The following is a 14324-nucleotide window of genomic DNA, read 5'->3' on the forward strand; positions in this document are numbered from 1 at the left end:
TCTCTTGGTAGCCAATCCTCCTTCCTAGGTAGCCAAACCTCCTTTTCTGGCTCTTTAGGGTCACTGCTTTGGGGATCTCACCAGATAACGAATGCAAGAGCCCACCAGAGTTCCTCTGCATCTCCCTCTTCACCTTCTGCCAAAGGATCCACCTCTGACTGCTCAGGACGCCTGCAAAACCGCAACAAAGTAGCAAGATGACTACTTGCAACCTTGTATCGCTTCATCCTGCCGGCTTGCTCGACTGTTTCCAGGTGGTGCATGCTCTGGGGGTAGCCTGCCTCCTCTCTGCACCAGGAGCTCTGAAGAAATCTCCCGTGGGTCGACGGAATCTTCCCCCTGCAACTGCAGGCACCAAAAGACTGCATCAATGGTCCTCTGGGTCCCCTCTCAGCACAAGGAGCGTTGTCCCTGGAACTCAGCAACTCTGCCGAAGTGACTCCCACAGTCCAGTGCCTACCCACGCTAGACTGCATTGCTGGGTACTGCGTGATTTGCAACTGCTACAGCTCCTGTGCACTCTTCCAGGATTTCCTTTGTGCACAGACAAGCCTGGGTCCCTAACACTCCTTCCTGCAGTGCACAACCTTCTGAGATGTCCTCCGGCATTGTGGGACTCCCTTTTGTGACTTCGGGTGGACTCCGGTTCACTTTCCTTCCAAGTGCCTGTTCAGGTACTTCTGCGGGTGCTGCCTGCTTCTGTGAGGCTTGCTGGGCGCCCCTTCTGTCTCCTCCTCCAAGTGGCGACATCCTGGTCCCTCCTGGGCCACAGCAGCAAGCAAGGCTTGTTTGCGGTCTTTCTGCGAGCTTCATCGCAAAGTGGGACATCCATCCTCCAAAGGGGAAGTTCCTAGTCCTCTTCTTTCTTGCAGAACTCCAAGCTTCTTCCAACAGGTGGCAGCTTCCTTGCACCCTCAGCTGGCATTTCCTGGGCTCCTGCCCACTCTCGACACTGTCAGGACTATTGGACTTGGTCCCCTTGTCTTACAGGTACTCAGGTCCAGAAATCCACTGTTGTAGCTTTGCTGGTGTTTGTTCTTCCTGCAGAATCCCCCTATCACGACTTCTGTGCTCTATGGGGGTAGTAGGTGCACTTTACACCTACCTTTAAGGGTCTTGGGGTGGGCTATTTTTCTAACCCTCACTGTTTTCTTCCCAGCGACCCTCTACAAGCTCACATAGGTTTGGGGTCCATTCGTGGTTCGCATTCCACTTTTGGAGTATATGGTTTGTGTTGCCCCTATACCTATGTGCTCCTATTGCAATCTACTGTAACTTTACACTGCTTACATTACTTTTCTTGCTATTACCTGCATAATTTTGGTTTGTGTACATATATCTAGTGTATATAACTTATCCTCATACTGAGGGTACTCACTGAGATACTTTTGGCATATTGTCATAAAAAATAAAGTACCTTTATTTTTAGTACTTCTGTGTATTGTGTTTTCTTATGATATTGTGCATATGACACGAGTGGTATAGTAGGAGCTTTACATGTCTCCTAGTTCAGCCTAAGCTGCTTTGCCATAGCTACCGTCTATCAGCCTAGGCTGCTAGAAACACCTCTTCTACACTAATAAGGGATAACTGGACCTGGCACAAGGTGTAATTACCTCCTGTACCCACTACAAGGCTGGCCAGCCTCCTACACGGTACATACCAATGCGCTCACAATGGACACCCACATACAAAACAACACCACATTGGCCAATTCAAACAACACACACCTGACACCAATACACACACCACACCCACACACCCACACCACTATAAAACACACACCCACTTTACCCACAAGCATTTACGAATACAAAGCATTGCCACCAGAGAGACACCAAGACCATTGACACAACTAGAGCCACACAATACTCACACCTATACTCCACTCACGCACTCCACATCACACGCCCCAACACATTACCCAACACACCCTCACCAACACACCTCACATAACACCCACACCCATGGCACCACAAAGACACCCAGTTTCACAGAGGAGGAGCTATGGGTCATGGTGGAGGAAATTGTCAGGGTAGAGCCACAGCTATTTGGAGCACAAGTGCAGCAGATATCTGTAGCTAGGAAGATGGAGCTATGGCGGAGGATCGTGGACTGGACCAACGCCGTGGGACAGCACCCCAGAACTAGGGATCACATCAGGAGGAGGTGGAATGACCTACGGGGGAAGGTATGTTCCATTGCAGCAAGACACCAGCTCGCTATCCAGATGAGTGGCGGTGGACCCCCACCTCTTCACCCACAACTCACAGCATGGGAGGAGTAAGTCTTCGCAATACTGCATCCTGAGTGCCTGGCCGGAGTCAGAGGAGGACTGGACTCTGGAAGTCAACTCTCTACTATTATCACTCCATACCTGCTGCCATCACATACCCTCACCCTCATTCCCATCACTCCACTACATCCCAACCACTCTACCATCACATCTCACTCATCCCAATGCCAAGCCCTGCATGCTGTACCAATGCATGGACACCCCTCAGAGCCCTGCATGGACACTCATCACTATAGCATGCACACCTTAGAGAACTAAAAATCCCACCATACACTAACATACACCAGTGAAAGCTGGCAGGGCAAATGCAACCATAGAGGGGAAGCCACGGATGAACAATATGTCAATCACATAAACCATAACACATCATTTACATCCCCACAGGTACCCCAGCCAATGTCAGCGGAGTGGAGGTGCCAGCAATATCCAGTCCCCCAACAGAAGAGGCCCACAGTGATGACAGTAATTCTGGTCTTCAGGATCTGAATGACCTACCTGGCCCATCAGTGACCACTGGACAGCCGGTTGCCCAAGCCCTGTCACACACCACCACAGAGCCTACCCCATCAGGATCCAACACTACAGCACCCACCCAGTGTACCCACACCTCTGTCCCCAGGACACGTCAATCAGCAGTGTGTCTACCTCTACAGGGACCCTAGGCCACACCTAGTCCCCAAGACAATCAGGGACCTGTGGTAAGTGGCAGTGGACACACGGTTCAAGGGACAGAGGCACAGGCCAGCATGGAAACTGGGAGGAGTGCTGTGCACCAGGGGGAGGACAGGCCCAGGAAACTAACTCTCCATTAGGCACTCTCTGAGATTCTGGGAGCCTACCAACATTCCCAGGACACAATGGGCAAGATCCTGAACAACGTGTGGGAGAACAGGTGGCTGCAGGAGGGACACTACCAGAGGATCAGGGAGCACTTGTAGGCAAATAACAACACCCTGATCTCCATAGCAGGGGTGCTCACAGACATGGGCAACATTACGAGGGAGGCAGTCTCACACCAGCGGACACCTGCCACTAGCTAGACATCTGAAGTGCCTTCCACTTCCTCTGCCACTAGTGGCCAGGAGGCCCCGCCACAGGACTCACAGGCCACCAGCACCCCTCTCCCTGCCGAAGGTGAACCACCCCACAAACATTCCCAGCGATTCAGACAGAAGCCAGAGACACTTGCCAAGACCCCAGCCAGGAAATGCGACTCTCCTGATTGTCACCCTTGTGTCCCACTCAGTCACAATGATCACCTAGAACTGCCATTGCTCCCCTTCCTTTGTCCCCTTGGACAATGCACCTGTGCTATAAACAGACTGGAACAATACCCTGGACTTTCCTCCATCATCACCCCATCCCATTGCACTTTCCCCCTATATGTTAGCACTTCAATAAACACCCTTTGAAAAAAATCCACTTGGAGTATATCATGTATATTGAATATGTATCATTTGAAACAGGTACAAACATTGCAAGTTAACTGTATATAGAATGAGCATAGATTAATGACCTGTAGCTGGCTGTAGTGATCACACCAGGAGTATATGTCAAGTGACCAACATCTGCAAAATGAATTCCCAGAGGGAACAGTAATTTGCCAAAGATGTGGGAAATATCAGCATGCCAATGACTCACAGATTACAACCAGTCATTGAAATGTAAAGTTACACTGTCTTACCTGTGTGTCATTGGAAGTATTGTTGTATAACTGATGTTCTGATGTCCTCATCCTCACCTTCACTGTCCACAGGCTCTATTGCTGCCACACGGGTATCTTCAGTCTCTTCCTCCTGCAGAAAAGGGACATTTCATCTGAGGGCAAGGTTGTGCAACATGCAGCATGCCACTACTATCTGGCAGACCTTCTTGGGTGAGTAGCAAAGGGATCCACCTGTTAGATGGATGCACTGGAACCTGGCCTTCAGGAGGCCAAAGGTCCTTTCAATTATCCTTCTGGTTCACCCAGGTGCCTCATTTTAATATTCTTCTTTCCTTGTCCTGGAATTCCTGACACTCTCACACCCAGACACACCCTCTCACACCCACTCACGCACACAGACAGACACTCTCACACACATTATCACACTCAGACCAACACTGTCACACCCACACACACACCCAGAGACACACTCTTACACCCACTCTCATATCTTGTCACACACTCTCATGTGCACTCTCACTATCACATGGATACTGATAGAGTCTTGACTAGCTGAAGCCTGAGAGTGAGAGTTGCAGCCATCATTTTGTTGTATTAAGAAAGGGTGCTGGGGCTAAACTGTGGGCACCAATGTATATAGAGGGATCAGGGTAAATATGTTGTAAATATGTTTGTGTATAAAGCAAGTTAGTAATATTGTGTGAAAAGTAAGTAGTTGTAGGCTTGGCTTTGGGGACGTTGCAATAAGTATTGGTGTTTGTGATCTGGTTATTATTTTGAAAATGCAAGCAAACCTGCTCAATTTACTTCAAAAGTAAGCTTGGTGCACTGAGAAACTAGTATGAACTTGTGGCTTCTGCTGCAGCAGAATGTTGCAGACTATGGGCTTGATTACGATCTTGGCAGATGGGATACTCTCTCACAAATGTGATGAATATCCCATCTGCTGTATTACAAGCTCCATAGGATATAATGGAACATGTACTACTGCGGACAGAATATCCGTCACGTTTGTGACAGAGTATCCCATCCACCATGATCGTAATCAGGCTCTTTGATACCATGGTAGCACAGCCACAGGAGCATGGGGGAAGGGGAAAGAAAAATACTACATTGTGACTCTGGTGTCACAAATCTAGTGAAAAAAATAATTGAACTTAGTATTTATAGTGAATATATTTTTCTATATAAACAGGTGTATGTCGTAATTTGGACTCTTGCTCTGAGCAAGACTGCTGGTTTAAGGATAACAGTACTTTTGTTTGTAGGCGACTGTGTCTTTCCTACAACAAGTCGCAACTGTTGTCCCAACCTTACCTGCTAACTAGCAGCACCTCATCAGAAACACAATAGTAAAAGGTGATTTATGGCAGCCGTTTACGCATGGACTCGAAAATAAGATATCTCAGGGAGTGTCGTGGTTAAACGGAGATTACCCTTTTCTCACAGATATATTATGTCTCATACAAACACAGGCAATGACACAGATGAAGTAAAGCTACAATAGTTTACATTTAACATAACTGCAATTTGCGATAAGTTTCATGGGCTGCAATGATTAGGATAATGAATAAAGCAAGAAACAGTATTGTGAAGACGAGAGTCATTATTACAAAGACCCCCACCATCTTGCAATACATAGAAAAGATATATGAGATGTAATATGTCCAAATACCCTAATGTGAAAAGGCCTAACCTCCTACCTAAAGGAGAGCTGGGTTTGTTAAACCTAATCTGCCAATGCCATGTCCATGAGAGGAGCCCCCAACCCTTGTTACTTTGGAATGAGGTCTCTATCTCAGACTCCGCAGGGTCACGAAGACTGGGTCAGCGTCAAGACGACTGCAGCATCGGTATCAGCGATGGTGGCGATGCCCTCTGGTCGGAATCCCTCTGATTATCTGTCTAAAGTGTGATGTATTTATACAGATCTACAAGGTCCCCTGATGTAGGTGTGTTCCTAAACAATAGATACCGGACATGCTTGGGACGGCAATTAATATAAACAATCCCTCGAAAGTATAGAGAGGGCAAATCCCTAAGTGTGAACACCTACTGTTTGTTTGTCTTTGGTGCTTGATCTTGACGCCTTGGCGCGGTGACACTGATAATGTTACCCATAACAAGCAGCCTAACTATAAATAAGACAGCCATCTTAGAAGAAATAAATAATTAAATGGGCTAAGACAGAGCAAGCTTAGTAAATTAAAAGTCACTAGGTGACGGGGGCACGAGTCTGCAAGCCAAAGGCTAAGCTAACTCCCGTTATCCCATTAAAACAAACTAGGATTCACTACATGTATATATGGCATTGTTTTCAAATACATAGCAAAAACAAATTTTATAGTCCTGTGTGGATATGCCACGAACGTACACGGGGGGCAGGTTGAGTGCCACAGTGGATTCACGGTTCTGGAGAAAAACACTATCAAATTGAGGAGTATCTGAAAGGGTTAACTATAGCAACCAGTTATAAGTGTATAACGTAAGTTAAATATGAAAGGGAGATTGTGATTGGTTTTCTGATTGAGTAACTTTGAAAGCAAAGTTGAAAAGGTTACCAATAATGGTTACCTTTTATACTTGTTTTTTGCACATTTTCAGTGAAAAGAAATTCCAAATGATACCGAGAGAGAATCATGCCAACAACCACACTTAACAGGTACATATAGTCAAATGTGGTTTAATTTAAAAAGCATTATTATGGCATGAGTGTACATAAGGTGAATGAAAGTAACCAGCATGTTAATAAAATGTACAACAAATATAAATAGAGAATTTGTGATTAAAATAAAGTTCAGTAGAATAATCACCAAATAAATAATTTAAAGTTTTTCATAGAATTAGAAAACCTGCTTGAGAAACCGTGATGTTCCATTTTACTATAGAAAATCTACACCTTAGCTAGGTTGTAGGTAGACCACAGAATAGAGTAGATTGCTTCATGATAAAATGATTTAAACATCTTGGATTAAGTTTCCCAAACTTATGTGTGCATGTCCACAATGCTATAGTTAGTTATATATACCATTTCCCACTCATACTAAAACTCACACAACTATTTATTAAAGGAAAGATCCACTCACACACCCAGTTGAACACTGAAGAAGCAATTTATAAATTCTTGCACAAATGTAGACACCAGCTATGTATGCTGCTGTATCACAGCTAGTTGGTAACTGATATAGTAACTGTGATATGTACTGAACTACTATCATAGTCTTGTTGCTCATTCAGACAAGCATTCATTTGAACATGGTTTGGGCCTACCACTGATGAGCCTTAGTGTAGAGGTTTACTGTTAGCTCAACTTGACATTATAAAATGTGCATGTAATTCTTAGAGTCCCTGTTGATCACACAAATCTCAACCTTTAGGTAGGCAGTAGGTAGGAATAGAGCAGGGTGCTGTGTGATTAAAAGGTGAAATGTGCTTCTGACTTTCACTTACTTAGATGTACACTTGCAGATTGGTACGCCAGTTACCCATACTGCAAGTTATATACCTATTAACAAAAGGATAGACCACTGACACACCCTGTCAGATATGGAAAGAGACACTTATACATTCTGGTATACTTTTATTGAGCAAGGTTGAAACAAATCTGGTCATTACTTTTTAATTAATTTCACGATGCGTTTCGGACTAACATAGTTCTTGTTCACAGGTTAATGAATGACAAACCAACAAAGCTGTTCCATATCACAAATTTAACTTTCATGAATGTTCGTTTTGCCTCCACAAAGGCCTCTCAATCAATCAATTCTGCTTTATTTCGGTTAAAAAATACCATAAAAGCATAGCACAGATAATTAAGAAAAATAAAACACAAGAGCAATATCATTAAAATACAACATTAAAAAAGACAATATAAACAAGAATATATCAAAAAGGGAGGCATATTAAATTGAATTGATGTGCAATAATGCCCAATTGCATATGGTAACTACCAAACAACAAAGCAACCAATTATGCATTAAATATAAATATTAAAATAAAAAAGTTTGAGTCCCCACTACAGGTAATAATTTACAATCCCCCCTGCAAATGATACACAACATTAATGTGGTCATTCCAACCTCGGCGGTAAAATGCACTTACCGCCGTTCAGAAGACCGCCATAACACCGCCGCGGCCGCGGTGAACCGCCACGGTCATTCTAACCCACAACAGGCAAACCGCCAAAAACAAGACATCCGCAAAAGTCCGCCACACCAAAGGGCAGCGAGAAACTGGCGATGACCAAACCTCCACCGTCACGCCAACAGAAATACGCCCACACTATCACGACTCCACGTGGCGGTCTTTCAACCGCGGGTTTCCATTGGCGGTACACACCGCCGCGCTCAAAATACACACACACTTACAAAACACAGCCACATTGGACAATTCAAAATACACACACCTGATACACATACACACACCACTCCCACACACCCAACACAATATAAAACACACACCCACAAACCTCCACTCCTAGAGATTCGTGAACCCAGCAATATTTACACGCACTTCACACAACACAACAATACACATCACCACACTTAGCACCACACAATCCACCCTACACATCACCCACACCACCCCATGGCACCGCAAAGACACCCCAGGTTCTCTGATGATGAACTCAGGGTCATGGTGGAGGAAATAGTACGAGTAGAGCCACAGCTGTTCGGGCCACAGGTGCAGCACACCACCATTGCCAGGAAGATGGAGCTATGGAGCAGAATAGTGGACAGGGTCAACGCTGTGGGACAGCACCCAAGAAATCGAAACGACATCAGGAAGAGGTGGAACGACCTACGGGGGAAGGTGCGTTCCATGGTATCCAGGCACAACATCGCGGTGCAGCGGACTGGCGGCGGACCCCCACCTCCTCCCCCAGAATTTACAACATGGGAGGAGCAGGTCTTGAACATCCTGCATCCTGAGGGCCTCGCTGGAGTAGCTGGAGGTATGGACTCTGGTAAGTCTCATCTTCACTACTTCTTCCCCCCACCCCACCTGCATGCCAACTCATACCCCCACCCTCACCCCCATCACACCTACTCCTTGCAAATGTCTCACCATCACAACCCACCCATTCCAACACCTAGCCCTGCATGCGTCCACAAAGCAGGGACACCCATCACCTAAGCATGCCCACTGCACATACACATACAACCCCCCCAACCACCGTCACAACAGCTCCCACAAAGGAATGCCAGCACTGGGGTACACGGGCACCCACCCATTGCACGCTATGGCACACACAGAAGCAATAACCATACGTTTATACCCCTGCAGGACCCGAACGCCAGGTCACCGCGCAGGAGGGTCCACAAATGTCCACTCCACCCCCCAGAAGAGGCCCACAGTGAGGACAGCAGCTCTGTCTCCCTGGATCTAGATGACCAGCCCGGTCCATCGGGGACCTCGGGACAGTCGGTTCCCTTCACACAGCCACAGGCCACAGCAGACCTTCCCCCCTCTGGAAACACCAGCACAGCACCCACCCAGCGGGCCCATACCTCTGTCCCCAGGACACGTCAATCAGCGGTGTGTCCACCACTACAGGGCACCCAGGTTAACCCACCACCCCAACAACAACAGGGACCTGGGGGCAGTGGTAGTGGGCACACGGTCCAGGGGACAGAGGCCCATGGAAACAGGGGAACTGGGAGGGCTGCTGTGCGACGGGGGGGACAGGCCCAGGGAACCCACTCTCCATGAGGCCCTCTCCTCCATCATGGGAGCATACCACCACTCCCAGGAGACGATGGCGACGGTCCTGGACAGGTTTCAGGAGATCCAGCTTCTGCAGGAGCAACAGTATATGGGGATCAGGGAGGAACTAAGAAACATCAGTTCCGCCATGGGTACCATTGTAGTGGTCCTGAATGAGGTAGTCACCACATTGCGGGACACTGTGGCACCTCAAAGGGCCCCTGACACTAGCATGCACCAAGAACTGCCTACCACCTCCGCCGGCGCTAGTGGACAGGAGGCCCCGACACAAGACCAACAGGCCACCAGAACCCCACCCCCTGCAGAAGGAGAACCACCCCGCAAGCGGGCCCTGAGATCCAGGAAGAAGACAGAGTAAGATGTCAAGACACCCGCCAGCAAAGGATACCGCCCTGATTGTCATCCCACTGTCCCACAATGTCACCCTGTCCAACCTTAAACTGCCCCTGCTCCACTTCCCACAGGCATTTGGACAATGCACCTGTGAAACTGATAGTCTGGACTCTGCCATGGACAATCCTCCACCATCACCCCTCACCGATTTGCAACCACCCATCCAATTTAGAGCACTTGAATAAAAACACTTATTGCACAAAACAATCTGGAGTCTGGCTGTGATTTAGAACAAATGTATTAGACATGACCTTGCTAAAATGTACATTCACATTGTGATGCCAACAAACCGCTGTCACACAGCTGTAGTCCATGGGGAAACAAAGCAGATGTCACGCAGTGGGGCCCACATCTCTGAAAACGGAAGGGAAAGTCACAACACAGTTACCATACACTGGGGGAAAAAGTCAGACAGTAGAGAGGTAGGAGTCTTTAAGTAAATGTAATATGCTGGTGTGTACTCTTACCTGTGTGTCACTGAAAATACTGCTGTATTACTGTGTTCCTGTTCTCTATGTCGTCCTCTTCGGCTTCCTCCTCTGAAGAGTGACTCCACAGGCTCCACAGCTGCTACAACACCACCATCTGGACCATCCTCCTGCAGAAAAGGCACTTGGCGGCGCAAAGCCAGGTTGTGAAGCATACAGCAGGCCACGATGATCTGGCACACCTTCTTTGGTGAGTACATTAGGGATCCACCTGTCATATGGAGGCACCTGAACCTGGCCTTCAGGAGGCCAAAGGTTCGCTCGATCACCCTCCTAGTCCACCCATGGGCCTCATTGTACCGTTCCTCTGCCCTTGTCCTGGGATTCCTCACTGGGGTCAATAGCCATGACAGGTTGGGGTAACCAGAGTCCCCTAATAGCCACACCCGGTGCCTCTAGAGTTGACCCATCACATACGGGTACGCTGCTATTCCGCAGGATGTACGCGTCATGCACTGAGCCAGGGAACTTGGCATTAACATGGGAGATGTACTGGTCAGCCAAACACACCATCTGTACATTCATCGAATGATAACTTTTCCGGTTCCTGTACACCTGTTCACTCCTGCTGGGGGGGACCAAAGCAACATGTGTCTTATCAATGGCACCTATGATGTTGGGGATATGTCCAAGGGCATAGAAATCACCCTTCACTGTAGGCAAATCCCCCACCTCAGGGAAAACGATGTAGCTCCGCATGTGTTTGAGCAGGGCAGACAACACTCTGGACAACACCTTGGAAAACATAGGCTGGGACATCCCTGATGATATGGCCACTGTTGTTTGAAATGACCCACTTGCTAAGAAATGGAGTACTGACAGCACCTGCACTAGAGGGGGGATCCCTGTGGGTTGGCGGATGGGTGACATCAGGTCTGGCTCCAGCTGGGCACACAGTTCCTGTATAGTGGCTCGGTCAAGCCTGCATGTCAGTATGACATGTCGTTCCTCCATTGTCAACAGGTCCACCAGCGGTCTGTACACGGGAAGATTCCTCCATCTCCTCGCATGTCCCAGCGGACGGTGCCTATGAAGGACAACAGAGAGCACAGAGTCAATCAACCCACAGGTACGTAACCACAGCTTGCACATAACACGATTCCCAATGCATTGAATGGCTTGTATGAGTGTTGGTGCAAGGCCTAGGTATGTGTGACGCAGTTGGTAATTAGGCCATGTGGGCCCTTGAAATGGCGGCTGCCTGTCCTGTGAAGTGCGACAGTGGGATGTGAGGTCAAAGCGCTGGCGTGGCACACCGCGGCGGTAGGCGGTCGAAGACCGCGGCGGTAGGCAGTCGAAGACCGCGGCGCAAAGCCGCATTGGTTAACATTGAACCCTATGGGTTTCAGGAGCCAATGACGATGTCCGCCGGCGGTCGCGGTACGCACAGCCGCGGTACGCACCGCCACTGGCGTGACCGCCATTTTCTATCTGCTTAATCACTCGATACCTGATCTTCGACAGGAGAGGACCTACACTGCAAGTGCTGCTGTGACCTCGGTCTGGAAGAGACAATGGCTCATGCGACTGGGGAAAGGGCCCCTGCCTTCACTGCGGAGGAGTTGGAGAAACTTGTGGATGGGGTCCTCCCCCAGAATGCGCTACTCTACGGTCCTCCAGACCAACAGGTAAGTACACTGGGACCATACTTAGTGGGCAATGCCTGGGTTGAGTGGGGTGGATGAAAGATGGTGGGGAGGGGAGCGATTGAGGCATGCATCAAACGACAGATGAGAGCATGTGCCACATGGCAAGGGTGGGGATGGGGGGCCACTCACATCGAGCATGCAGAAGGTGATGACAATTTTTCTCTCCCTGTACATGTCACATAGGTCAGCACCCACCAGAAAGTCGCGATTTGGCGTGCCATCGCCAAGGACGTCCGGACCCTGGGGGTCCACAACAGACGGGGCACCCACTGCCGGAAGAGGTGGGGGGACATCCGACGTTGGAGCAGGAAGACGGCGGAGGCTCAGCTGGGGATGGCCTCCCAACGTAGGAGGGGTGCCAGTCGTCATTTGACCCCCCTGATGTCCCGGATCCTGGCGGTGGCCTACCCCGATTTGGATGGGCACGTGAGGACATCACAGCAGACACAAGGGGGTGAGTACAAATACATTCTGCTGACTTTGCGCGCAGTGGAGGTGTCTGGGTGGGGGAGGAGGGCTGTGGGTATCCCTAGGCCAGGGCGATTTCTGTAGGCTAGGCCCCTCCGTAAGGCATGGCCCTGTGCCCCCGCCCCCACCTCTGTAGGGTGCCAAGTACAGGTATCCATGGCCCTGTGTCCCTATGTGTGCAGTTGTCGTCCATAGGCTTGTAGGCCATGTCCCACGGATTGCGTAGTGGACCCCAAGTGCGCGGCGTAGTGCAGGGGGCTTCTGTGTCTGTCTTGTCCGCCAACGGTAGCGGTTATCCATGCACTCAACATGTCTTTATTTCTCCCCCCCCCTTTTTTGTGGTCTTCCTGTTCATGTGTGCATTAGCATCATCAGGCGGAGGAGAAGTGGCATCGGAGCACGAGGGAGCTGCATCCCACATGGCCCTGGAGGGCCATGCAACGGAGTCCGAATACACCAGTGGGACGGAGGGCGAGGGGAGCTCCACAGCGGGGACTCGTGCTGATGTCAGTGACAGCGACTCGTCCTCTGAAGGGAGCTTCCTTGTGGTGGCGGCAACATCCGTGCCCCCCGCAACAACAGGTACCGCCGCCACCCAGCGCACCAGCACCGCCCTCCCAGCAGCCCCTTAGCGTTTGCCCCGTGCCCGCTCACCCAGGAAGGTGGGCATCTCCTTCGCCCCAGGCACCACAGGCCCCTGCCCCTGTCACCCCTGCTGCCCTCAGTGAGGAGGTCATTGACCTCCTGAGGACCATCATTGTTGGGCAGTCTACCCTTTTGAATGCCATCCAGGGTGTACAAAGGGAGGTGCACCAGAGTAATGCATACCTGGAGGGCATTCATTCGGGTCAGGCTGCCCATCAGCAATCGTTCAACGCTCTAGCCTCAGCACTGACAGCAGCAATTGTCCCTGTCTCTAGCCTCCCCCCTCCAACTTCCTCCACCCAGACCCAATCCCCTGTACCTCTGCCTATCCCAGACACACCATCAGACCAGCCTGCACACACCTCAACACCCAAGGGAAGCTCATCCAGACATAAGCACCACACATCACACAAGCATTCACACAAGCAACATCCACATGCAGACATACCAACAGCCACTGCCTCCTCTGTGTCCCCCTCCTCCTCGTCTCCCTCCTCCCTCCCTGTGACGTCTCCACTCACACTTGCATGCACAACATCTTCAGCCACTACGTCTATCACCAGCACACCTACCAGAACACTCCGCACACGTGCAGTCACCACCCCCACTACCATTTACACGTCCCCTGTGTCCTCTCCCAGTGTGTCTGTCACCCCCTCTTCCAAACTACCCAAACGCAGGCAGCCACCCACCCAACAGCCATCCACCTCACGACAGCCTCCAGCCCAAGCACCTGCACCCAAAGACACCAGACTTCACACTCCTACAACCACATCCTCTTCCTCCACTCCCATACCCACTACACCTACCCGTCCCTCTCTTTCCAAATTGCTTTTCTTTTCCAAACTTGACCTCTTTCCTACAACTCCTCCACCCCGTCCATCTCATAAGACTCCAATCAGCACCTCAGCCACCACAAAACCGGGACCTGTCAAGACTGTTTGCCATGGACTGTGGAGTCCCCCACCCTCAAGGGCATCCAGTTCAGCTAG

This window comes from Pleurodeles waltl, chromosome 11, assembly GCF_031143425.1.
Source record: "Pleurodeles waltl isolate 20211129_DDA chromosome 11, aPleWal1.hap1.20221129, whole genome shotgun sequence".
Taxonomy (NCBI): domain Eukaryota; kingdom Metazoa; phylum Chordata; class Amphibia; order Caudata; family Salamandridae; genus Pleurodeles; species Pleurodeles waltl.